The sequence below is a fragment of the Caretta caretta genome, chromosome 10, assembly GCF_965140235.1.
Source record: "Caretta caretta isolate rCarCar2 chromosome 10, rCarCar1.hap1, whole genome shotgun sequence".
Lineage (NCBI taxonomy): Eukaryota > Metazoa > Chordata > Testudines > Cheloniidae > Caretta > Caretta caretta.
This window is the reverse complement of record NC_134215.1, coordinates 64,626,753-64,653,359: the sequence shown is the minus strand read 5'-3', so window position 1 is coordinate 64,653,359 and position 26,607 is coordinate 64,626,753. Positions and strand designations below refer to the sequence as shown.

General features: G+C 42.5%; 1 long non-coding RNA gene across 1 annotated transcript in view; it reads left to right on the top strand.

Moving 5' to 3' along the window:
* LOC142073396 (uncharacterized) overlaps positions 1 to 26,607 on the top strand; it is a 171,664-nt gene that overhangs the window by 9,900 nt on the left and 135,157 nt on the right. The gene's annotated exons all lie outside the window — the stretch shown is intronic.

Here is a 26,607-nt window from a genome sequence, read left to right as displayed (position 1 = left end):
TTCATTGTGAAATTGGGGTTATAAAAGTATATGTTAAAACAACTAATGTCATTGTAGTATAGGCAGACTTATGCTAGAAGAGTAGTTCTCAACCTTTCAGACTACTGTGTACCCCTTCCAGGAGTCTGATTTGTCTTGCGTGCCCACAAGTTTCACCACACTTAAAAACTACTTGCTTACAAAATCAGACATAAAAGTACAAAAGTGTCATATCACGCTATTACTGAAAAATTGCTGGCTTTCGTAGTTTTACCATATAATTACAAAATAAATCAATTGCAATATAAATATTGTACTTACGTTTCAGTGTACTGACTTCGCTAGTGCTTTTTACTTAGCCTGTTGTAAAACTAGGCAAATATCTAGATGAGTTGATGTACCCCCTGGAAGACTTCTATGCGTACCCTTGGGGGTATGTGTACCCCTGGTTGAGAACCACTGTGCTAGAACATACCACTTTAATTTCCTAAAGCAACATTTCAGGTTTTATCAGGCCTTTCATGAATGCATTGCTAGATCTAGCTGCATCCTGTGTCAGTGATTACACTGTGTACATCACATAAGAGCATGTAATAGTATGTCTGCTTTGGGTGATCATGATTACAGTGGGGCTGAGGTGATAGACTGATGTCACAGGGTAGCTTGTCCCTGCGGATAAACTAAGCCAGCCCAGCTCCTCTGGAGCAGAGAGGGAAGCCTTGTCCAGCCCATTAAAGAGGGCTGGACTACACAGCTGGGCCTATAAAAGGCTGCTAGTGAGCAGCTGAGGGAGATTAAGTGAGACTAGTTCTACCCTGGGATGGGAAAACCACACTAGACTGGAGCTAGCTCCTGGGGTGGATCTGTGGAGTAAGGGGCTCAAAGAAGCAGCCCTAGGGCTGCTGCTCCAGGAATGGAGCAGAGCTGACTGGAACTGGGAAGCTGCCAGGAGCAGGAGTGGCAGAGACCCCTGGACTGGGTGGCTCTGCAGCTGGAGGCTAAGGAATGAGTTAAAAGGACTGTGTTTCTCTGTTTCTTAACCTCTGTTAAGAAAACAAATCTCCTTGCAAGAGACTGGGCATGGCAGTGCATGTGTTGGAGCTGGGGAGATATCCAGCTCAGTGGCAGGTGGGCAATATTTTCCATGGTGGGTACAAATTGGAAGCTGAAGCCAACATAACTTAAAACTTTTTCAATTATTTATTTTTCCTTGTACATTTTTCAGAAAATTCAGCCTGTTTCTAATTTAAAACCTTTATTCCCTGGCAGGTTGGGAGCTATGCTCCCCAGTTATCAGTGAACTTCACACTAATAAAAACCATCAGTGCACACTGAGAAGGCCTGCATGGGTGCCAGCGTGTGAAAATGTTTGCCAGAGGCAGTTCTCCTGATAAGTAGGGGATCTGATGGCAGCCAAGTCTCCAACTGCTGGACCGTTCTGTGCACATTCTGGTGGGATTGAGAATATTTTCTTCCTAGAATGGCAACAGGAAAAAAGGGTATTAAACCTTAAAAGTCATCTGGGTGTACGCAAAGCCTCCAATGGCCACAGGCTCCCAGCTAGTATGAAAAAACTTGCTCCACTTTTCTCCTGTTTCCTCATTCTAACAGCTCCCTCTGCTTGCCCCTAGCTATGCTGCTCTCCCTTTTACCTCCCTGGCTCCTCTTATCTTCTCCTACCTCAGTGGCTCCCCCTTCTGCCTCCCACCCTTGCTTCCCCATGTCATCCTATGTTTCCCTTGTCTGCCCTATTTGCCCCATTCTTGTGTCTGCCCTGTGTCTCCACCCATGTGTTCCTATAACTGATTTGCAGTGTTTGCCACTGATAGCGTCATACGGGGAGTGGAGGCCTTCATTGCTGCTTGGTGCTGACCAGGCAGGCTGGCTGGCTGCATGCTCTTCCACCCTCTTGCTGTCCGAGAACACTGAGCTTTAGGGTTTGAAAAGCAGGAAAGGAAACTCAATCTCTTCTCCCCCCCCCCCCCCCTTCTTCTCCCAGGATATGCCCTTATGGCAGGAAGCTGACGCTGAGCCCGATTGAGTGCTGTTCTGTGGTCCCTTTGTGTCAACTAGGCTGAAGAATACCACCCTGTACAGGGAGCCTGGTGTAGAGCAGGATCTGGCTGCTATGAGCTGCCTCCACAGGAGCCCCGGTTCAGGGGCTGTTCTGGGGTAGGGTGACTTGGGGTGGGAAGCAGGCTGGGGTGGATGACCAGTTCTGTTCTGCAATGGTTCATAGTGTTTTATTACAGCAGGGGTTCAACTTAGGGTAGCCCTCTGGATTTCTCTAACCTGTGCCAGGGGCCGCACCAGCTCTGAATAGGAGAGGTGGAAGCTGCCTTGCCACTGGTTGCAGTGCAGGGATGAATCTGGTTCATTGCAGGGCCCCTTGCTTGGGTCAAACTCCTATGTGCACTAGCAGCAGGGGGACTTGGGGCAAATCCAAAATGGGACTAGTCACAAGTATGGGTCTGCATAGCAATATAGTTAAATGAGGACCAGTATTGGGAGGTGCAGAGTGGCTTTCATTCCCATTGAGATGCTTGGCGTTTTTGCCTCTTGTAGGCAAAATGGAAACCAGTCTCTAATATGCTACGACATGAAGCAGAGTGTACCACAGCCAACTATGAATAACAGAAACAAGGTCCTGCTTAGAGAAGATTGATCTTTCTGCACAGAGCAGGCCTGCTGATCCATAAAAGTTCTTTCAAATCTCTAGATACTCTTAAAAAACCCCTGAACCTTAAATGGATGTCTGAACATTTTAATTTTGATACTTTGAAAATTAAGGCTGCTCGTTCCATGGGCTCTACATTCTTCCTCTGGAGCTAAATAGATGATTATTTGCACATCACAGCAGCCTGCTGGGAACTTTGGGCAGGTGTGAGAATGAGGTCCTTGCCTAGAAAAGTTTTCAGTCTAATTCTGGTTTCAGAGGAACAGCCGTGTTAGTCTGTATTCGCAAAAAGAAAAGGAGTACTTGTGGCACCTTAGAGACTAACCAATTTATTTGAGCATGAGCTTTCGTGAGCTACAGCTCACTTCATCAGATGTATACCGTGGAAACTGCAGCAGACTTTATATACACACAGAGAATATGAAACAATACCTCCTCCCACCCCACTGTCCTGCTGGTAATAGCTTATCTAAAGTGATCAACAGGTGGGCCATTTCCAGCACAAATCCAGGTTTTCTCACCCTCCACCCCCCCACACAAATTCACTCTTCTGCTGGTGCTAGCCCATCCAAAGTGACAACTCTTTACATAATCAAGTCGGGCTATTTCCTGCATAGATCCAGGTTTTCTCACATCCCCCCCACCCCCATACACACACAAACTCACTCTCCTGCTGGTAATAGCTCATCTAAACTGACCACTCTCCAAGTTTAAATCCAAGTTAAACCAGAACATCTGGGGGGGGGGGGGGGTAGGAAAAAACAAGAGGAAACAGGCTACCTTGCATAATGACTTAGCCACTCCCAGTCTCTATTTAAGCCTAAATTAATAGTATCCAATTTGCAAATGAATTCCAATTCAGCAGTTTCTCACTGGAGTCTGGATTTGAAGTTTTTTTGTTTTAAGATAGCGACCTTCATGTCTGTGATTGCGTGACCAGAGAGATTGAAGTGTTCTCCGACTGGTTTATGAATGTTATAATTCTTGACATCTGATTTGTGTCCATTTATTCTTTTACGTAGAGACTGTCCAGTTTGACCAATGTACATGGCAGAGGGGCATTGCTGGCACATGATGGCATATATCACATTGGTGGATGTGCAGGTGAACGAGCCTCTGATAGTGTGGCTGATGTTATTAGGCCCTGTGATGGTGTCCCCTGAATAGATATGTGGGCACAATTGGCAACGGGCTTTGTTGCAAGGATAAGTTCCTGGGTTAGTGGTTCTGTTGTGTGGTATGTGGTTGTTGGTGAGTATTTGCTTCAGGTTGCGGGGCTGTCTGTAGGCAAGGACTGGCCTGTCTCCCAAGACTTGTGAGAGTGTTGGGTCATCCTTTAGGATAGGTTGTAGATCCTTAATAATGCGTTGGAGGGGTTTTAGTTGGGGGCTGAAGGTGACCGCTAGTGGTGTTCTGTTATTTTCTTTGTTAGGCCTGTCCTGTAGTAGGTAACTTCTGGGAACTCTTCTGGCTGTATCAATCTGTTTCTTTACTTCTGAAGGTGGGTATTGTAGTTGTAAGAAAGCTTGACAGAGATCTTGTAGGTGTTTGTCTCTGTCTGAGGGCTTGGAGCAAATGCAGTTGTATCGCAGAGCTTGGCTGTAGACGATGGATCGTGTGGTGTGGTCAGGGTGAAAGCTGGAGGCATGCAGGTAGGAATAGCGGTCAGTAGGTTTCCGGTATAGGGTGGTGTTTATGTGGCCATTGTTTATTAGCACTGTAGTGTCCAGGAAGTGGATCTCTTGTGTGGACTGGACCAGGCTGAGGTTGGTGGTGGGATGGAAATTGTTGAAAGCATGGTGGAATTCCTCAAGGGCTTCTTTTCCATGGGTCCAGATGATGAAGATGTCATCAATATAGCGCAAGTAGAGTAGGGGCTTTAGGGGACGAGAGCTGAGGAAGCGTTGTTCTAAATCAGCCATAAAAATGTTGGCATACTGTGGGGCCATGCGGGTACCCATAGCAGTACCGCTGATCTGAAGGTATACATTGTCCCCAAATGTGAAATAGTTATGGGTAAGGACAAAGTCACAAAGTTCAGCCACCAGGTTAGCCGTGACATTATCGGGGATAGTGTTCTTGACGGCTTGTAGTCCATCTTTGTGTGGAATGTTGGTGTAGAGGGCTTCTACATCCATAGTAGCCAGGATGGTGTTATCAGGAAGATCACCGATGGATTGAAGTTTCCTCAGGAAGTCAGTGGTGTCTCGAAGGTAGCTGGGAGTGCTGGTAGCGTAGGGCCTGAGGAGGGAGTCACTGAGGTAGTGAACACTCTATCTTTTTAAACAAGTGCCTGCTTTTAGAGTTTGAAATTCAGACAGGGTTTTAAGTTTAAAAAAATGCTAAGGTTTCTCCTTGGCCCCCCCACCCCTTTCCTTGTTAGTGAGCAAAAGGAGACTATGCACAGGACCCATTTGCCGTAGAAATCTGTTCTTGTAAACTGTTGTCATCTGTTGGAGTCATGAGCCCATTTCTATGCAAATCAGCTCATTGATGTCAATTTGTGCCAGCTTTGGACCACTTCACAAAGGAATGTTGAGAAAATGCTTTTGTCAATTCTCCATTCCTTCCCCGCTCACGCTTACTCTCACAAATTCTAAATATTAGGAACCAGCCATGAGTCTGGCTCAGCACCTCTAAACCTCAGCCTCTGGCAGTGCACTTATGACAGGTGCAGAGCAGTCAGAATCTAGGAAGAGAAATGGTAACATCATGGTCTCACACAACACAGAATTTCCCTTCTCCTGCTTTCTGCTGCCAGCATGGTTTAAAAATCTTTTTTTAAATAAAGCACTGTACTTAAAAAAGGCATCTCCTATTCCTGCCGGTTGAGAAAACAGAAATGTGCCCATTCACCTACCTAGCCCTGGGCCAAAACACCTTATAATTCTGGGCTGCTTGAAATCTGAACCTAATCTGTATCTAGATTTTACAAGTGATCCTTATCTTATTAATGAGCTGAATCCAGATTTGACTTTCAACACCTTGAATTATGTCTTTAAAATCCACATCCAAATCTAGCATAGCACTGCCCTTCATGACATGTGTGTGTTTGCACATCAGTATGAGTATCATAGAATCATAGAATATCAGGGTTGGAAGGGACCTCAGGAGATCATCTAGTCCAACCCCCTGCTCAAAGCAGGACCAATCCCCAATTTTTGCCCCAGATCCCTAAATGCTCCCCTCAAGGATTGAACTCACAACTCTGGGTTTAGCAGGCCAATGCATCTCCTTAGTTCCCTGTTGCTCTAGTTGTCTGAGAACTATTGAGAACTGCTGTATTAAGAAGTTAAATAAAATAAATTAGCAAACGTTACCAAGGTATTTACAAACCATAGTGAAACCAGACAACCTTTCAAACAGTTATCTGCCTACTTTTGAAGCAGGTAAAAGTAAACAGTAAACAGTAAACAGTAAAGCCAAAAAATAAATCTCTACCCAGTATCTGTAATAAATAAGTGGGTAAAAGAAATCTCTGCAGACCCACATTGCCTTTTGCTAACTGTTATATATTTAGCTTTGATTTTAACAAAAGCACAGTGCAAAGTTTTTTCTTATTATTTGTTTGTTACATGTCTAGAGGACTCTTTAGGATGCCTTCATTTGCATAATCTAATGTGGCAAGAGTCCATTCATTCTGTTCCTTTGCTCCATCTACTGTTAGCGTTATCAGCCATCTTGCTCCATGTATTATAAACTCTCCCCACGTATTTTACAAATGCTATTATGTAGTACTTTTGCACAGCCCGTATACTTAGCAGATTGTATGGTCAAATGATTGCATTAGCGTGAATGATAGAAATCCAGAACACAAACAATTATGGCACTGAACTGACTGTATGAGCTGGAGCCATGGCTGATTTTTGCGACAGATGGAAAACTCCACCGAACCTTTTATTGGCCATATGCCATTTTTTGAATGTTGGCCAACAACAAGATTTGTTGCTAATATATAATGATTTAAACAGTAAAAAGAGCAGCTGCACTTCGATTTTTTTGCTGTCTTTACTCCAGGTTTTCCTGGAGTCTTTGCATGTCTGGGGCCACTTTTTAATGCAAGGCTGTCATTTCTAGACTACGAGCGGTGGCTTCATTTTCACAGCACTAAATGTGGCTGAATTTTATATTTTGATACTTATCATTAAAACTCTCTCTCCCTTTTATTGCATCTAATAAGATGAGGTTGTAAAATCTGACTGCTACATGAAACCAAAAACGGTTTCTAAGCGCTTGGCTCTATTGTGTAGTCGTGCAACAGAGCCTTTATTATGCTGTCAGTAGTGCTACTTCTGTTTAAGACCTGTCTAAGGACTGGCCTCTTGGTGTTCCTCCACCTGTTCAGAGAAAAAAAGTCTTTCAAAGTAGAACCCAGAGGAGCTGCAGTTGTTGTTCACTGTGTCACCAGGGTGGTGCTTGCAAGACACAAACCCATGAACATATGGCATTTAAACTGAAATCTTTAGCCACACAGTAGAATATGACACAAGACCCCTGCTGCTACTGCCTAGCTGCCATATAATGTCATACCTTTCACCTCTCCTAAAGACAGGGCAACTCCGCTTACTTTAGTGGAATTAACTGGTGATTACATGAGTGCAGACTGAGGCTGGAACCTGGACTGGAGTATAATTTCTGTGGCACGCCCAACTGCTAACAGTTTGAGAAGAGAGATGCCTGGACCTACGACTCCTGGCTTGTAATGTTGGCCTGGATCCACAAAGAGACTTAGGTGTTGCAATGCCTAACTTTTAGGCACCAGGAAAATCACAACAAAGAAGTCCACAAAGCCTGAGTTAGGTACCTTTACAATGAACGGGAAGAGACAGGTGCCTAAAAACGTGATCCACAAAAGCCAGCGTGCTAGGTGGGGAGCTGCCTAAGCTAGCCAATGAGAGATGTTGATGAGAGGAGTGGAGCAGCTTCAACAGGAGAATTTGAGGGAGCCCCACATCAGCATATCCCATAGCCCAGTGGTTAGAGCACTCTCCTGAGGTGTGGGAGACCCCTATTCAGATCCTTTCTCCCCATCAGGCAGAAGGAGGCGTTGAACTTGCATCTCCCACATCCCAAGTGAGTGCTGTAACAATTGGGGTAAAAGTTATAAGGTGGACATGCCCCAGATTTTGAATGGTAGGTGGCCTCTGAGTAAATCTCCCAGACAGGGCCCCTCAGGTGAGATGGGTGCTCCTCCACCTGGCTTCCTCTGGTTCATGGATTGCAACAAGGCATAGATGGGAGATAGCAGTGCAGACTCCTAGAGTGAGGCAGCAGCATGCATGCCCTAGGGCAGGAAAATAGGTGCCTAGGGAACTTTTACAGCAAAAGTGTAGGCACCAAGTATGATTAGGTGGCTACAGAGTTAGGCAGCAGTCAAGCAGAAGTTCTGAAAATCACGGTGGTGCCCAAAACTGGAATTTAGGCAACTAAGTACCTTGTGGATCTGGGCTGTTGTGCTTCCAACAAACCCTCTGTGATGGTCTTTATTATTTTATTTTCCAAATGTGTGGATTTTATGTATATATGTATAAAAGCCCACTTAATTTCATTATGCAAACATATGTCAGGAGAGAAATAGTTAGGGAAGCGGTCCAAGCATTCGTTACGCGTATCGGTGGAGATGCACAATGTTGCAGTGGAACATGAACGTGGGGTTAGTGTGATATATGTGACAGACATATGAATAGATCCCAACCATGGTAAAGCTTTCCAAAGAGGAGTAAGGGGCAAAAAGAGCCCTCTTGCTACTTGCATCATGAGAGGGGAGTGTGAAGGAGAGGGGGCAGTTGCTGCCTGACTGTAACTCACCGTAAGTGTGCAGAATGTTGGCTCTACCCCCACAATGTTCCAGCTGGTGTGGAGGTGGAAAAAGCTTCTTAGCTGTGGCTCTGAATCACACTCTGGTTCCTGCTCTGCTCCTGAGGCAGCACAGCTATGCCCAGCCCCTTGCTTAGGGCAGATTGCAGGATGCCAGTGGGAGAGAGGAACTGCTGAAGGCCCAGGACCATAAACCCAGAGAGCATACAACACCTATTGATTTCTGCCTGCTGAGATCTTGCAGAATCATACCTTGAAATTCAGAGCACCAGAAAACAGGGGGAGGGTGGGGAGAAGAACATGGGAAGATATTGTACTAAAGAAGACTATTAGGGCTGCTGTTCAACTGGCCCACTTTTGAACCAACAGAATTGGTCGGCACTCTTGGGTGAGGTATTGTTAAAATATTACATTAAAAGCACTGAGTGCTATTACAAATGATACTGCCAACTCTACTTATAGGAATTTCACCTCTCTAGATGTGAATTGTTTATAGATTTTGAGAAAATAACATGTACTTATTATTCAAAATTATCTGCCTAAAAATATCTGTAAATAATTCTTGATCTGTAGCTTTTGTTGAGAGTATGCAAAATCCAAGTTGCTTTAATTAGACAACGTTCCTGTGGTATACAGTATTTCTGATGGTTGATTGTATGAGTGTGACTCTTAGAATCAGGCTTCCAGTGCAAATACTCACCACTACAAATTTGAAAAGCAGTTTTCTTTGAGCTTTCTGCAACACTGGTAGCTGTTTTTGACAAATGGTCCTGAAAACCAACTCAGTAGCTAGAATATTTACAGAAAGTGAACACAGAAGGGGTAGCAATACAACTGAAGTAAATGAACTGGAACATTTTTGTGGTGGTCACTGCTATAACATTTCAGACCAGTGTGAAATGCACATCAGTCACAGTGTTTGAAAACTATGTAATTCTTATTTGTACTGGAATTGAGACAAAAACAAACAAAAAATAAAAACCAAAACACTATAAATCCGGTTTTGAGCTGTGTCTGTTGCCAATCTGAAACAGTACACAATGATCAGTAATTCTCCCTCTGGTCTCGATGCCTTTAAGGTGTGATTTGTGAGCTGAATGTTTTGCTCTTTCGAAGTGGATGGAGTCCGGTGTTTTTTCATCTCTTGTAGGGAGCATCTGATATCTCATGCATGCATGTGACACAGTCCAACCAACTTCTTCCTTTTCTGGCCTCATTTTCACATGGTTCTGCTGCCACCTCCAGCTGGTGCCTCTAGAAACAAGTCAAGCTGAGTTTAATACATATGCAAAACAGTTGTCTTGTGTTCCTTTCATTTGTCCTTCATTTTTTACAGGACTGAAAGAATCTCTTATGTAGGTGGTCACAGTTAGGGGCGGAATACTACAAACTCTCTATCATACAGATATAGTTTCTGAGATCTCAGTGCTTGTACTTTACATGCATTTTAAAGTGACTCCCTAACACCCACTTATATCCTGTCTTGTAACTGTTAGTTATTGCTTCATCTGCCCTCTTTGCAGTGTCTGAAGTATCAACATCTGCTGGTGATCTTTATTTGAAAGCTAGTCAAATAAGTAAACCAAGGTAATAGCTTCCAGTGTGTTGGTGTGTTGCTTGTTAAGTTTAAAATCATATTGATTTAAGCAGCATAATTTTGTAGTGATTAAGAAATATCTACTGCAAACAGCAAATATGTACCTGTCTACATTTTTATGGTTTAAAATCCATAGACATTTTAAGATAATTTATGGCCAACACAGATAATCCAAAACAAAGGCAAAGGGGACCTATTAACAGCATGTTGGGAAATTAGGGTTGTGTTTTCCCATTGATTCTCATGTAACTCTCACTAATGTTTATAGACAGTTGTGCATGCAGGAACACAGAAGAGAGAATATGATAGTTTAAATGATTATGAAAGCAATACAATGCTACATTTTTCTCTTCCTTCTCAAAAAATGTGTTCCTGCTTCATGTCAAGATTTTAAATTATTTTTCTATGTGAAAGACATCCAGGAGACAATTTTTAGCCTTGGTTAAAAACAACTCTTTCTGATATTATTGTGTAACAGCACCAATGATTTACAAGTTTAAGATAAATGTCATGGGTGCCACCATTGCAGAATATGAAGTAATTAAAAAAACATGATAGGGATGGACTGGCAGCAGATGACAGAGGTGAAGAAAATGAAAGTGCTTTGTTAGTGTCAGCTGTTAATTAGTATTTGTTGTCTTAAAGGCACAAGGTTATTGTAATCTCCTTTTTTGTTCATTCCAGCAAGCACTCAGTCTGATCTGTAACACTATGCCCTGCTGACTGCTGTGGCTGCAGTTTTTTCAATTGGTATTCATGCAATATAAATGCATTAAGATCTATAGCCTGATCTTTGGGAAACCGTGATGGGAATATCTTTAAAACATTGTGTTGAGAACAGTGTCGTAAAACAGGAAAGCAACAAAGCATACTGTTGTAACAGCCCTGCAAGCTTTATACAACGGAAGTTTCCTGTATGGAAGTTTCAGTAAGCACTTCAGAGAAACATATGCTACAACTGCTACTTCCTATTCTTCCAGCCATGGTGCAATTACAGAGAGCAGGATTTTAGGTGCTAGCCCTACATTCAGCATCTTAGTCATTGGAGAGGATGCCAAGTTGACTTCTGACATTATCAGAGATACCACTGTAATATCCTTACCATCTTAGAACTATCTGTTCCTGAACCAATCTCCCTGTGATGTGCTCTTGGACAAATCACACAGCTGATCTCTTAGTAAACACATGTACACCTGCATTGATTTATTTAAATTAATATAAATAATATATCATTAAAAAGCGCATGTGTGTGTCTATGTGGCACATATATGTGAAGATACTAACCATGTGATGAACTGCAAAGCAATGTGATAAAGTAACATATTGCTCACATCACCTGCCCTCTGCCTGGTAATCAATGCTAAACACTGCCTCTACACCAAGCCTTAATGCAACATTTCAAATGGCTGCATAAAAAAAAAAAAAAAAGTCTACCTGCCAGAAAAATTCATAGATTCATAGATATTTAGGTCAGAGGAGACCATTATGATCATCTAGTCTGACCTCCTGCACAACGCAGGCCACAGAATTTCACCCACCACTCCTGCAAAAAAACTCACACCTATGTCTGTGCTATTGAAGTCCTCAAATCGTAGTTTAAAGACTTCAAGGGGCAGAGAATCCTCCAGCAAGTGACACGTGCCCCATGCTACAGAGGAAGGCGAAAAACCTCCAGGGCCTCTTCCTATCTGCCATGGAGGAAAATTCCTTCCCGACCCCAAATATGGCGATCAGCTAAACCCTGAGCATATGGGCAAGATTCATCAGCCAGATACTACAGAAAATTCTTTCCTGGGTAACTCAGATCCCATCCCATCTAATATCCCATCACAGGCCATTGGGCCTATTTACCATGAATATTTAATTACCAAAACCATGTTATCCCATCATACCATCTCCTCCATAAACTTATCGAGTTTAATCTTAAAGCCAGGTAGATCTTTTGCCCCCACTGCTTCCCTTGGAAGGCTATTCCAAAACTTCACTCCTCTGATGGTTAAAAAGCTTCGTCTAATTTCTATCTAAATTTCCTGGTGGCCAGTTTATATCCATTTGTTCTTGTGTCCACATTGGTACTGAGCTTAAATAATTCCTCTCCCTCTCCGGTATTTATCCCTCTGATATATTTATAGAGAGCAATCATATCTCCCCTCAACCTTCTTTTAGTTAGGCTAAACAAGCCAAGCTCCTCAAGTCTCCTTTCATAAGACAAGTTTTCCATTCCTCGGATCATCCTAGTAGCCCTTCTCTGTACCTGTTCCAGTTTGAATTCATCCTTCTTAAACATGGGAGACCAGAACTGCACACAGTATTCCAGGTGAGGTCTCACCAGTGCCTTGTATAACGGTACTAAAACCTCCTTATCCCTACTGGAAATGTTTCCTCCTCCTTCCCTAAACTGTTGTGCCATGGCATGAGCTGGCCTTGCAAGTGAGTTAGGCTCAGACTCATTTGTGTCATGAGGTTGCTTTCCTCCCCAGGTGAAGGGAATGAGTGCAGGAGTCATGTCCTGGGAGCATGCGACTCAGAACCAGGCCGGCAAAGTCCCAAAAAGGGCACCCTGAGTATCTAAGTGTGGCTCTGTTATGTATGGAGTTTTTGTTTTCAAGGGGACCTTAGCCTGAGGTTCAGGATGGGTAATGTTTAGACCTGAGCTGCTGCTGGATTTTCTACATGTAAGTAGGTTGTGGTTTTGATTAACGTTATTTTGTGGTCATGCAAGGCTAGAAATGAGCGGCTTATGCTTGGTGCAAAGGGTAATAGCACACTCTCTCAGGGGTCCAGAAAGGTAAAAAGAGGGAAGAGATGAGCACTCATGTAGCACAAAATTAAGATCCTGGGAAGAAAATTAATTAAGGAACCAAAGAACATGAAGAGAAAAAATTCTTTAATTGCCTATACACCAATGCTAGGAGATGGGACAACAAACATGAGCATAGATTTGATCTAGTTGGTATTACTGAAACCTGGTGGGATGATTCACATGGTTGGAATGTTGAAATCAATGGCTATAACCTACATAAGAAGGACTGAGTGGACAAAAAGTGAGGAGAAATGGCACTCTGTCAAAAATGGTGTTACCTGTTTCCGAGTCACTGATAACTCAGAAAAAAGTGATCTTGAATACTTATGGTTCAATATCCTAACAGATAAAGCACAGTATGGGGTATTAGGCAGTGTCTGCTACAGCCCACCAAATCACAGCAGGGAACAGGATGACTGGCTCTTTATGCACCTACTTGTAATGTACAAGAAACAAAGCTGTGTGATCATGGGGGACTTCAATTTGAGTGACATATGCTCATGCCGCCAGTACTAAAACATCATTGGAATGTCAAAATATTACAGATGACAATTTCCTAACTCAGAAAAATGTTTCGTCTTGACAGATGAAGAGGATCATATCACAGAACTAAACATTAATGGTAATTTAGGTACAAGAGATCGTGACTTGATCATGTACAAATAGAATAAAGTCCAGACCCAAAAGAGCCAATTTAAAAAGGCCGACTTCACAAAGCTGAAAATAATTATGAGCCAGATAAACTGGAAGTAAGAATTTAATAAGAAAAATGTGAATGATAATTGGGAATTGTTTAACACTTTACTAGATGCCCAAAAAGCCACAATTGAGGAAGAAGGTTTAGCAAGGATGTGAAGGCAGCTATTAAAAAAAGAAGAAGAAGAAGAAAGGGGAAGATAGTAATGAACATAAATCAGAAGTTAGGAATTGCAGAAAATTGATATGGGAAGCAAAGGGACACAAAGAGAAATCTATGGACAGCAGAGTTATGGACAATAAGAAGGAATTTATTAGGAACAAAAAGAATCCTGGCAATGGTATTGCTCCATTACTAGATGGAAATGGAAGAATTATCAATACAAAGGCAGAAGTGGTCAATAAATGTTTCTGTTCTATATTTGAGGGGAAAACTGATGAGATGGTCTCATCATATGATGAAAACACTCTTTCCCTTTCATTAGTATCTCAGGAGAATGTTAAGTAGCAGCTACAAAAAGTTAGTCTAAATCGGCAGGTCCAGATAACTTGCATTCAAGAGTTTTAAAAGAGCTGGTGGAGGAGGTCTCTGGATCATTAATGTTGATTTTTCAATAAGTGTTGGAATGCTGGGAAAGTTCCATAAACTGAAGAAAGTCAATGTGCCAATATTTAAAAGGTAATTATAGGCCTAATCAGTCTGATGTTGATCCTGGGCAAGATAATGAAATAGCTGATATGGGCCTTGATGAACAAAGATTTAAGAGGATAATGGAATTAATGCCAATCATCATGGCATTATGGAAAATAGATCCTGTCATTAACTTGATGTATATATTTTTGAGGAGATTTAAAGTTTGGTTGATAAAGCAATAATGTTGCTGTAATATACTTGGACTTCTGTGAGGCATTTGATTTGATATCACTTGACATTTTGATTAAAAAACTAGAACAATATAAAATTAACATGGCACACATTAAATGGATTAAAAGCTGGCTAATGGATAGGTATCAAAATGTAATAATTGAGCAGGGGTGTTTTACTGGGGTACTGTAAAGATCAATTCTTGGCCCTATGCTATTTAATATTTTTTATCAATGACCTGGAAGAAAGCATAAAATCATCACTGATAATGTTTGAAGATGCTCCCAAAATGAGGGGGAGTGGTAAATAATGAAGAGGTCAGGTCCCTGATAGAGTGATTTGGATCATTAGGTAAACTGGTTGCAAACAAACAATATGTTTTAATATGGCTAAATGTATACATGTAGGAACAAAGAATGTAGGCCATACTTACAGGATGGGGGATTCTGAAAAAGATTTGGAGGCTGTGGTGGATAATCAGCTGAACATGAGCTTACATGGTGACTGTAGCCAAAAGAGCTAATGCGATCCTCGGATACATAAACAGGGGAATCTCAATTAGGAACAGACATGTTATTTGGCACCGGAGTGACCACTGCTGGAATACTATGTCCCGTTCTGGTGTCCATACATCAAGAAGGATATTGAATAATTGGAGAGGGTTCAGAGAAGAGCCATGAGAATGATTAAAGGATTAGAAAACCAGCCTTATAGTGATTAGACTCAAGGAGCTCAATATGTTTAGCTTAACAAAAAGGTTATGGAGTGACTTGATTACAGTCTATAGGTACCTACATGGGGAACAAATATTTGATAATGGGCTCTTCAGTGTAGCAGGGGCTGGAAGCTGAAGGTAGGGGGTAATTAGAGTGATGTACCATTTGAACAATTTACCAAGGATCTTGGTTGATGCCCATCACTGGCAATTTTTAAATCAAGATTTGATGTTTTTCTAAATGATCTGCTCCAAGGATTATTTTGGGGGAGATCTATGGCCTTTGTTATACAGGAGGTCAGATGAGAGGACCACAGTGGTCCTTTCTGGCCTTGGAATCTATGAAGGATATCAGTCTTTAAAGTCATTACATTTCTGGCATAGGATATTTGTTTTAAGTCATTTTAGATGCTTTTATGGCTTCTTCTCTGACCCTTCTTTGGTTAGACTCGTGGTTATAAGTAAGGCTCCGTGTTTGTCTCAGAAGTCACGGATTCCGTGACTTTCCATGACCTCTGTGACTTCTGCAGTGGCTGGTGTGCCTGGTCTGGGGGCCACCTGAGTGGCTCAGGCAGCCCATGGGCCAGTTGCACCGGTTACTGCTGGGGCAGTCTGGACCCCCACTTACCTCCCAGCAGCAGGAGTTTGGATGTGGGGGGGCTCAGGGCTGGAGGTTGAGGTGCAAGGTGGCGCTTACCTAGGACGGGCTCCCCGGAAGGGCTACAGGAACTCCCCTCTCTCAGCTCCTAGCTCCCTGTGCTGCCTCTGCTAATGGGCACTGCCCCCACAGCTCCCATTGGCTACAGTTCCCAGCCAATGGGAGCTGCAGAATCAGGGATTGGGGCGGAGCAGAGGCAGCACGTGGAGCTCAGGAGCCAGGTAAGGAGCCTATCCCAGCCCCGCCAACCCTTCCCCACAGCACTTGTGGCGCCCCCTCCATATTACTATATAGTAAAAGTCATGGACAGGTTATGGGCTGTGAATTTTTGTTTACTGCCCATGACCTGTTATTATACCAATAAAATAAAAACCAGCAGGATCTTATTAAAGAGGAAAAGGCAAAATACCACATTTATTGTGAATACAGAAAGAATCATAGTAAGCAGTTAGTTATGGCTATAACATTCCATTCAATCTCATATTTATTCACACATTCATTCATACACACACTCACACACAGGTTCTGCAAGGTTGTTATCATAGTTACCAGCCTTAGAGTTGCTCATGCCACTGAAGCCACTGGCCAGGTGGCCTGGACATGAGGAGGGAGCAGGGCCTTTTCAGATGCATATCTGATGCTCCTGGAAGTTGGTTTGCAGAATCAGACCGCAAAGTTCTCACTTTCTAGAGTCCATTTTTATAGGAATTTCTTCCTATGCCAGTCTATGGGAATTGCTTCATCATGCTGTTGCTGAATCAATCAGCAGATAGCACATTCCTGACAGCTCCGTGCTGCTAGATGTTATCTTGTTCTTTGGTTCTCCCATCCTTGAGGCTGTTGGGTGGATTCCAGTCTGCCCTCTGGGGGGTCCTCTGGTTATTTCCACTTGATGCCTTCTTCAGCTGATGGACACTGGATTCTTAAGCTGGCACCTCCCTGATCATTCAGTTATTATCCACACCAAGCATCCATCCACATACATCCTCTATCTCTATTTTAATCACAATTGTTAACAAAGAGAGATGAGTACAACAAAAGGGCGGGGAGTCTCTGGGTGCTGTTTCTGTTGTTACAGAGTATTGCTTTGAGTCTCTTTCTGTGTGAGTAGTTGTTGTTACAAAGAATTGCTTTGAGAACAGACTCTGTCTTACAATGTACTAACACAATTAGCAGCTTGCAAGTTTCACTCATAGAGGGACAGAAACAGTACCAAAAACCAAGAGACCTCTTAATTAGTAATACCCTGGAATTTAAACTATGGGGAATCAAATTCATTTGTGATTTTAATACAGAACTTCTTTAATATGATCCAACACTGTCCCTGACTTTTACTAAAAATAACCATGACTAAAATGTAGCTTAGTTATAAGGCACCTAGCTTTATGGGTGGAAGGATTCAAAAAGTACTCCCTATTTAAAACAAAATACAATGCCTCCCCCAACCTTAAAACTTCCTACACTGGCTTTACTGTAATGTGAGATGGGGCAATATAGCTTTGTAGATAGGTCACTGGACTTGGAATCAGAATACCTGGGTCAATTCCTGGCTCTGCCACTGGCCTGCAGGGAGACGTTGGAACTCAAAACTTCCAATAAAATCATTGGTCCATCAAGTCAAATATCCTGGTCCAGCTGAAACTAATACCACTGGATACTAAAATAAATGGCAGAGATAAAATCAAAACACAATTTCCTGGGCTAACAGAGCAAAAGGCATCAGTGGAAAATAAGCAAATGAGAACTAGTGTGTGCTTAAGGATTTTTGTACTTTTGCCTTGTACACTTTCTGGGATCACATTCCACTGTTGACCTTGGAAGCACTGATTAGTTATTAGTTATAATTAGTTATTAGTTATAATACTATTACATATCTATCTGCAGGGTTTAAGATGGAAATTGAAACTTTGCAATAATTTGGCTAAAATCTACTAGAGCGTTCATCCAGCTGTCAAATTACAAGACAAAACATATTAAGCAAAAACAAGCTGTAGCTGTTAAACTGATATTTAAACATGGTCAGTGCAGCTACCTGGACAGGAGCTATTTGGCCAGCATAATTTGTTGGCTACAAGTGTGAATTATTAGCAAAATGCAGTTTAGCGAGAGCTTACCCACTCTGGGCCATATACTGTTCTGTCCACTTGTGCGGTTTGTATTGTAGCCAGAGAAGGTGCACTCAAAACAACGCGTTTCAGAGTAACAGCCGTGTTAGTATTCGCAAAAAGAAAAGGAGTACTTGTGGCACCTTAGAGACTAACCAATTTATTTGAGCATGAGCTTCCGTGAGCTACAGCTCACTTCATCAGATGCATCCGATGAAGTGAGCTGTAGCTCACGAAAGCTTATGCTCAAATAAATTGGTTAGTCTCTAAGGTGCCACAAGTACTCCTTTTCTTTTTTCAAAACAACGCATAGACTTGTTTCTTCTTTGTCTCTTTTGTTCCTAGATCTGTTTTCGTAACTTAGACACCAGGATTTTGTTAATTACACACTCAGGAGAGAATAACTTGTTGTTGCCTATGGATGTAGGCAGCTGTGAACTGTTAAACAAAACCCATGGCAGGAATCTTAGCAGGAATGTTGCTACCTAAAAAATATGACTGTGCTTCATTAATGAACTGAGCCCTTTTCTAGATAAAAAGCTACAGCTTTTGATGATGAGTAGTGGAGCTGTTCCCTATAGGTCAATGCAATGCCTGGCATACATGCCTGAACTTGCCTGACAGCCTTTCTGGACATAAAGGTCATTCATCCTCAAGGCAGAAACAACCAGTAGCACTGGCGAGTAATTCTCTTTCTTTAATGATCTTCTTTCCTTTTGTAATATGAATTGTAATAGATGGGTGGCTGTTGGCTTCTTCAGATCTAGCAAAAACATTGGATGATCCATAGATTCCTGTGTAGAAAACATATATATGCTCTTTGAGTGTATATCATAGAATTATCTTATTGTGCTTTTTGTTTCTGTTACTTGCAGAATGTGCTGCTTATGTAAGTATTTATATCAGCCGCAAGGACAACTCTGTCCTTTTGTTCAACTTGCACAAAGAATGAAAGCATTCTAATGCATTTAGTTATTCATATGTAGTCGCTGTGCATAGCTGGGAAATGGTCTGACTCTGTTACAAGGTCTTAGCTAATTTTTTTTTAAAGCCACTTTGTAGTCAGGGAGGATTGAGTGTGCAGGTGGAGGAAGTTAGTTTTAAGGTCCTCATGTTTTTATAATGGAAAATCCTTGCCTGCATTGCACAAAGCCCTCTCAACAACAACCAATACAAATGCAGGTCCCTGTTTTCTCTTACATATTTGAAATTGTCCCTTAGAAGTGCTCCATACTGAGTACCATGATCACATGGTAATTTATTTGCAAGCATGTTGCAGTATCTTGAACCCCGAGTTCAAATTACTATATTTTAAAAACTTATTTATGGCTTTTGAAAAATAATGTGATGGGTAAAGCACAAGAAAATATGCTGTAGGGAATAATCCTGCACTGGCTGGGGAGAGAAAGATGACCCAATCGTTATTTTTTCCATCACCCATTTCTCATATTACAAAATAAGAGATAGCAATATAACAGGAACATCTTTTCTGCAGTACACAAGTTTCAGTTTTTAACACACTAATATTTTAACCTGATGCAGAAATGATGACACGGAAGTCCTTTAAAAGTCTTTGTGTCCTCTGAAGTTCTCCAGATTCGGAAGAAGGAGACAGAGGAAATGTTCATTCAGAGAAAGGAACAAAGGGCATGCAGCCTTGCTATCTATGGCTTCCATATTATTCAATAACTCCCCCTGCCTCTCCCCTCCCCCTCTTTTTTTTTACCCTTGTATCTGTTAAATAATATTTTTCATGAGACATCATTTTAAAGTTGTTATTGATTGTTTGAATTAGCACATCACCTAGGAGCTCTAGTCATGGACTGGGACCCCGTTGTGCTTGGTGCTGTACAAACACAGAACAATAAGACTGTTCCTGCCCAAGGAGCTTATAATCTAAATACTGTATAAAACAAGAGGCAACATATGGATATAGACAGATGGGGGAGTACAAGTGAACAATGCAGTAATATTGGTCACCATGAGGCGCTGTGGTCTTTTCCCACCAACAGGCAAACTCTTGTCAAGTTGTTTATAACTGGAGATAGACTCAAACTGTAAAATTTTCTGGCTTTCAGACTCTCAAGGTTTTTGGAGCTTGTTCACACCCTAGTTTTCATTTCAGCCCATTAAAGGACGAGCACAAGTCCATGGGGCCGGATGTGCTGCATCCGAGAGTGCGAAAGGAGTTGGCGGATGTAATTGCAGAGCCATTGGCCATTATCTTTGAAAACTCATGGCGATCCAGGGAAGTCCCGGACGACTGGAAAGAGGCTAATGTAGTGCCCATCTTTAAAAAAGGGAAGAAGGAGGATCTGGGGAACTACAGGCCAGGCAGCCTCACCTCAGTGCCTGGAAAAATCATGGAGCAGGTCCTCAAGGAATCAATTCTGAAGCACTTAGAGGAGAGGAAAGTGATCAGGAACAGTCAGCATGGATTCACCAAGGGCAAGTCATGCCTGACTAATCTAATTGCCTTCTATGATGAGATAACTGGCTCTGTGGATGAGGGGAAAGCGGTGGACGTGTTGTTCCTTGACTTTAGCAAAGCTTTTGACACAGTATTCTTGCCAGCAAGTTAAAGAAGTATGGGCTGGATGAATGGACTATAAGGTGGATAGAAAGTTGGCTAGATTGTCGGGCTCAACGGGTAGTGATCAATGGCTCCATGTCCAGTTGGCAGCCGGTATCAAGTGGAGTGCCCCAAGGGTTGGTCCTCGGGCCGGTTTTGTTCAATATCTTCATAAATGATCTGGAGGATGGTGTGGATTGCACCCTCAGCAAGTTTGCAGATGACACTAAACTGGGAGGAGAGGTAGATATGCTGGAGAGTAGGGATAGGATACAGAGGGCCCTAGACAAATTGGAGGATTGGGCCAAAAGAAATCTGTTGAGGTTCAGCTAGGACAAGTGCAGAGTCCTGCACTTAGGACGGAAAAACCCCATGCATCGCTACAGACTAGGGACCGAATGGCTAGGCAGCAGTTCTGCGGAAAAGGACCTAGGGGTTACAGTGGACGAGAAGCTGGATATGAGTCAACAGTGTGCCCTTGTTGCCAAGAAGGCCAATGGCATTTTGGGATGTATACGTAGGGGCATTGCCAGCAGATCGAGGGACGTGATCGTTCCCCTCTATTCAACATTGGTGAGGCCTCATCTGGAGTACTGTGTCCAGTTTTGGGCCCCACACTACAAGAAGGATGTGGAAAAATTGGAAAGAGTCCAGCGGAGGGCAACAAAAATGTTTAGGGGACTGGAACACATGACTTATGAGGAGAGGCTGAGGGAACTGGGATTGTTTAGTCTGCGGAAGAGAAGAATGAGGGGGGATTTGATAGCTGCTTTCAACTACCTGAAAGGGGGTTCCAAAGAGGATGGATCTAGACTGTTCTCAGTGGTAGCTGATGACAGAACAAGGAGTAATGGTCTCAAGTTGCAGTGGGGGAGGTTTAGGTTGGATATTAGAAAAAACTTTTTCACTAGGAGGGTGGTGAAACACTGGAATGTGTTACTTAGGGAGGTGGTGGAGTCTCCTTCCTTAGATATTTTTAAGGTCAGGCTTGACAAAGCCCTGGCTGGGATGATTTAGTTGGGGATTGGTCCTGCTTTGAGCAGGGGGTTGGACTAGATGACCTCCTGAGGTCCCTTCCAACCCTGATATTCTATGATTCTAAGATAGGGTCTGGCTGTACAAATTTGTATCTGGGTTCAGGTTCTGAAGAATCCTGTCTCCCTCTCACCATCCCATCCATCTGGCAACTATTGAGTATGTTCAAGACTGGATTTGGTTCTGGCCCCTCTCCAGTTGAAATCCTGTTCTGTTTTTTTTGGTTAGGAATTCTAAAACTGAGAATAAAAATATAGGCCCTGATCCTGCAGTGTGTAGCGTTCAGGACCTCATGGGGAATCTCTATGCCACTGTTTGCAGAGTCAGGGCCATATTTTATGCATTAACTGTTCCAAATGCACATTTCCAGTATGAGTTGTGCACACTTCTCTGCCTCTCCCTCTCATAATTATTGACAAAGATTTGCCTATTTCAGGCTCTCTGTGATGGCAACTTTTGAATATAAGATTCCCTTTTCTGCATATACTGGGTCTGCCTCCATATTTAATGAAGAATTTGGAGTCCAAAGCCTTAATGGAAGATGTTGAATCAGTTTCAGCTTTTAAGGGAACTGCTATCTTTCCATTTGGGGTCTTATTGTTTTGTTTTTCCCCTGAAATGTCAGTCAGATATTTTGTTCTTCAATGGCTGGCGGTTCAAGGAGCATATACTTTGTGGGATTTTTATGTGCTTTTATAGCTCTTTTTGGTGCTTGTGCAACTTCTGTTTCGGGTGAGTCAAAGTGGCTGCCTGAGTGGTTCTGGGACCCACTAATATATCTGTTTTACTGCACAGGTTGTAAAGTAGTGGTGGTTGTTTCTGTTTTTTTTTATGGATGTCTCTAGCTGAGCCATCTTGCCTAGCTTGGCCTTGCAAGTGTTTCTCTTTTGCATGGTAAAGCTGGTGTCCTCTTCCCATTTCAGCTGGAGGATCTGCACTTGAAAATATTACTGCTCGAATTACTTTGCTTTGCCTTCCATCCTAGGGGTAGAGATGAGAGAGATCACTCCAGTGCCACTGTTGTAGAGTCCCTATAATCTGTTTTCTAGAACGTCTTCCCATTTTGGGTTAGATGTCACCTTTCTAGGAAGGCTTCGTATTTTCTCACCCTTAGCAGCGTATCTTCCCATAGCTCTGATTTAATATTTCTGAAATTGCATAATAAAAGGTAAAATATTTTCCCTAGGAACTGCAAGCTGCAGAGCTGTGTGTTTGTCCTGTTGTGCCAGCCCTGCCTTGTGTTGCAGTGGTATTTTATTAATCTTTTTGATAAATTATTATAACCTATTTTTGTTTCCTACCTCATGGTTTTACGTCCTTTGTTTTAGTAGTTTCTTTCTCTTGACTTGTCACAAAACAGTTTTCACAAAGCTATTGACAATAAGTTTGCCACTTTTGAAAGATTGCTAGGAGCATTGAGTGAAGTCTCCATCTCTAGGTTTGCTGCAAACAGTCACTTATTGTATTAATTCCTTGCTGGATTTATTTGATTGTAGTGTCTATTGCTGGCATCTGGGCTGCTGTATAATTAGTAGTGGTCAAACAAAACACATCCAAATGTGGCTAGGCTGTCAGTTGCTGTCGTAAAACAAAACCAGATGAGTAAATAAATTCCAAGGAAGCTGCTGAAAAAGGAAGGGAGAGGAAATCCTCCAAATGACCTGAACGGCAAAGCCTTGCAGAGAGTCCAGAAGAAAGCCACCATGGGGCATGCTTGAGCTGGTTGTCTTGAAGGTGGGTCCCTGAAATAAAGAAGGCCTTGACCCCAGTCTGAATTAGTTTGAGTTGAACCTTAGGATGGAAGACAATGGCAACTTGGCTTAGGTGAATGCAACTGCCTTGGAAGGGCATAGCAGGAGAGAGAGTTGCTTGTATGTGGGGGAAGAGTACATACAGGATTCTTATGATCTCCTTAGTCTGTCTTGGAGAGAAGCTTCTGTATGAGAATCATGAACTTGATGTTGGGTTAACTTTATTAAGCAACAAGTAAGAAGAACATCCTGTAGCTTCCTATGAGGATAGAAATACTATTAAAGGGAGCAATACTGATCATTACAGTATGTTACATCTGAGATCTTCTGATTACAACTGGGCATCCAAATCCCACTGATAATCTCACTTTACAGCTTTCCATGCTGTAACCCACTCCACTGTAGGTGCGTTGTGAGTGCCACGCTGCCCCAGTCCCCTGGACATCTTGGTAGCATGCTGGGCATACCTCAAGCTTGGAGATGAGTGTTGTAGGCACTCCAAGCACTGGGCTCTTCAGGCCCTTGTCTGTGGTGGGTGCCCCCGAACACCTGCATGTTTGGATTAAGTAAGATTCCTTTATTAGGACTGCCAGAAATAAAAGGTGCAAATTCCCTCAGCACACTCTCATTAATCCCAGTGTAACCCCTCTGTGCTGTCCTGTCTGTGTGCAGCCCTTTGTTCTTGTGCTGTAGCTGCTGCCCCCTGCCAGCTGCATGGTATGTCTGGCAGTCCAGCTCTGAGGGCTTCCAGTTATGGTTCTCAGGCCCTCCAGTTCCACCCCAGCCTTCCTTCTACAGCCAGCTGTCAGGCTGCTGTTCCTGCTCTCCAACAGCCTTGTGATCCCTCCTGCACCTGGTCCCATCAGGCCATGGGTAGATCCATCAGGATCATTATGAATCAGGATTTATGGTGTGGGTTTTAGAGTGGCTGTATAGGGAAAGCATTGTACCATATTGTAAATGAACAAGAACACTCCTCTTGGAGCGAACTTCCTATGGACGTTTCCAGAGCTTTACGTTGAAATGTGAGCACTGACCCAATCCCGGCTTTTCAGGAATTCTTGGGTTCATTATAACCCAACTACACACCTGACTGTATGTGGTGCCTGGTCCCTTTGCTTCCCTTGCCTGTTCTTCGCTTGTGGTCTGACAGGGTTTTGCGACTGAAGAGAATGCTGCCCTGCCAGAGCTTCTGAGAGCAGAATTCATGTCAGTTTCAAAATCTTGCCCCTTCACAAAAACCGAGCTGGTAGGGAGATTGTAGGGATGGCAGGAAGAGCGTGCATGAGAGTGATTACAACAAACAGTGTTCCTGAAATTGCCTAGCCTATAGGCTGGGATGTGATTAGTTTGTAACTCATGTTTAAAGCCAATAGCTTTTCCCATAGTGATATATTGATACGATAGTATTAGGGCTTCTGTTTTTCAGGGTTTATTAATATTCTTTTGGGGTTTATTTTTAACAATTGAGTTTTATGTAGATGTCCAAAAATTGGGTGTTTTTGTGTCTCGCATTACTTATTACAGTAGTATATGCCTGATGTCCAGTTGAGTAGAGAAAAAAAGTGCTAGATCCTATGGTTATCTGAGGTTCTGAAGGGTATTTTATTGTCAATCGTAAAAGGAAGCAACCATATCTCATTGCAAACCTACCATGTTTTTTGGGATTGTCTGGCACAGGCATTCATTTTAGTACCAGGGAACTGAGCTCAAGCTTGTGCACATGTGAAGGAAGTAAGCTGCAGGATTCCACTCCTAGCCTAGAAATCAAATCCAGTATTTCTGTTCTACACTGAAATCAACAAGTGGAAGAGGGAAATGATTGTGATACAGGGTGTTCTCTCTGAATCTCAGATGTCTGTCTCTCTTTCTCTCTGTACTCATTTGCACTTATAATCACTAGAGTATTGGCACAAAGCCTTGTCAACTGATTACATATTATGCAGTTACACAAATAATTAATAAATGGAGATTTCCCGTTCACAGACTGTATATCACACGCTCTGTCTAGTTTAAGGAAGAGGTTGGGGTCTCCAATTTCCACAGTGCAAAGGGCCCCAAAAATTCTTTAATCCAGCTTTGAGAGGATGATAAGAAAGATGAGGCCCCTGGACAGGATCCAAGAACATCACATTGGTAAGAATCCTGGTAGCCTCCCCTATTCTAGCAGTTTGAGGTGATTTTTCATTTGGGGATTGCCTCTTGACAGTGGTTTCCCCAACTTTATATGGTAAGTAGGGTCAGTCCTTTGGATGTTAGGGCTTAGATATTTTACCTGTTACCTATATGTGCTGGGGTGAGTGAATGGGCTGGGGGCAGAGTCAGGATAAGAGTAATAGGGTAAGATTAATGGGATGCAAAAGAGAAGTTCAGTGTGTGAGAGAGTACTGAAAGAATTTGAAGGGAGAAGAAAAGAGGAAAGACAGAGGTAGAGAATACAGGGAAAGAGAGAATATAAGAGGTGGTACGATACAAAAGAGAAAGAGGAAACAACACAGGAAATGAAATGAATTAAACTAGAACGGGGAAGATCTAACTCTTTGGGCCAGGGACTATTTTTCTTGGTGTTTGGAATATGTCCAGCAAGTTTTAGGCACTTGAAAACAGTCTAAATAGTAATAAAAACTGATGAACAGCGAGAATAAGATTTGGTGTTTTCCTGTAGGGTCCAGCTCCTGGATTCATGTGACTATAGGAGAATATCTTGGTGTTATGTATGGGTTTTTTTTTTTTTTTAATTAAGGTTTTAGTTTTCACGGTTGTGGAGAAGATCTTGAGATTGTGAATCCTAGTCTGGGATAGTAACATCCAGGAGGGTTTAAGGGAGCACGGGGAAACTATTTCATTAAACCTGTTATCCTCGTCAGAATACTGGACAAACTGTGTCCCTGGTGGACACATCTGGCTTTGCAAGGGAGTGAGGTAATTACAGACATTTTGCTTATGGTTTAATTCCATCTCATGGCCTAGGCTATGCTTTTAGTCCTCAAATATAACAGGTGCTGAGGCAGAATGTAGGCCGCACCCTCTCTTTGTATTTGGGATGTTGGCAGGTTACTTTCCCTTTGCAGTGATCTTCCCCCTCACATCTGTTATTCCCTTTTTGCTTCAAACACACACACAGTCATGAGTGCCACACTGGCAGCAGTGCAACTGTTCTCTTGAAATGAAAGAGCTTCTCAGATGGGCTCCTGTGGTCATGCTGCAAATGCCAGCGCACAGAGGAATAAACACCAGATTCACTTTCATCCCAAGAGGAAATCCTTTGAAGAAGGCCTTTTGTGGGGAGCCCCTCAAGAATAGTAACCTGAGGGTGAGTACTTTCCTTTTGATTATA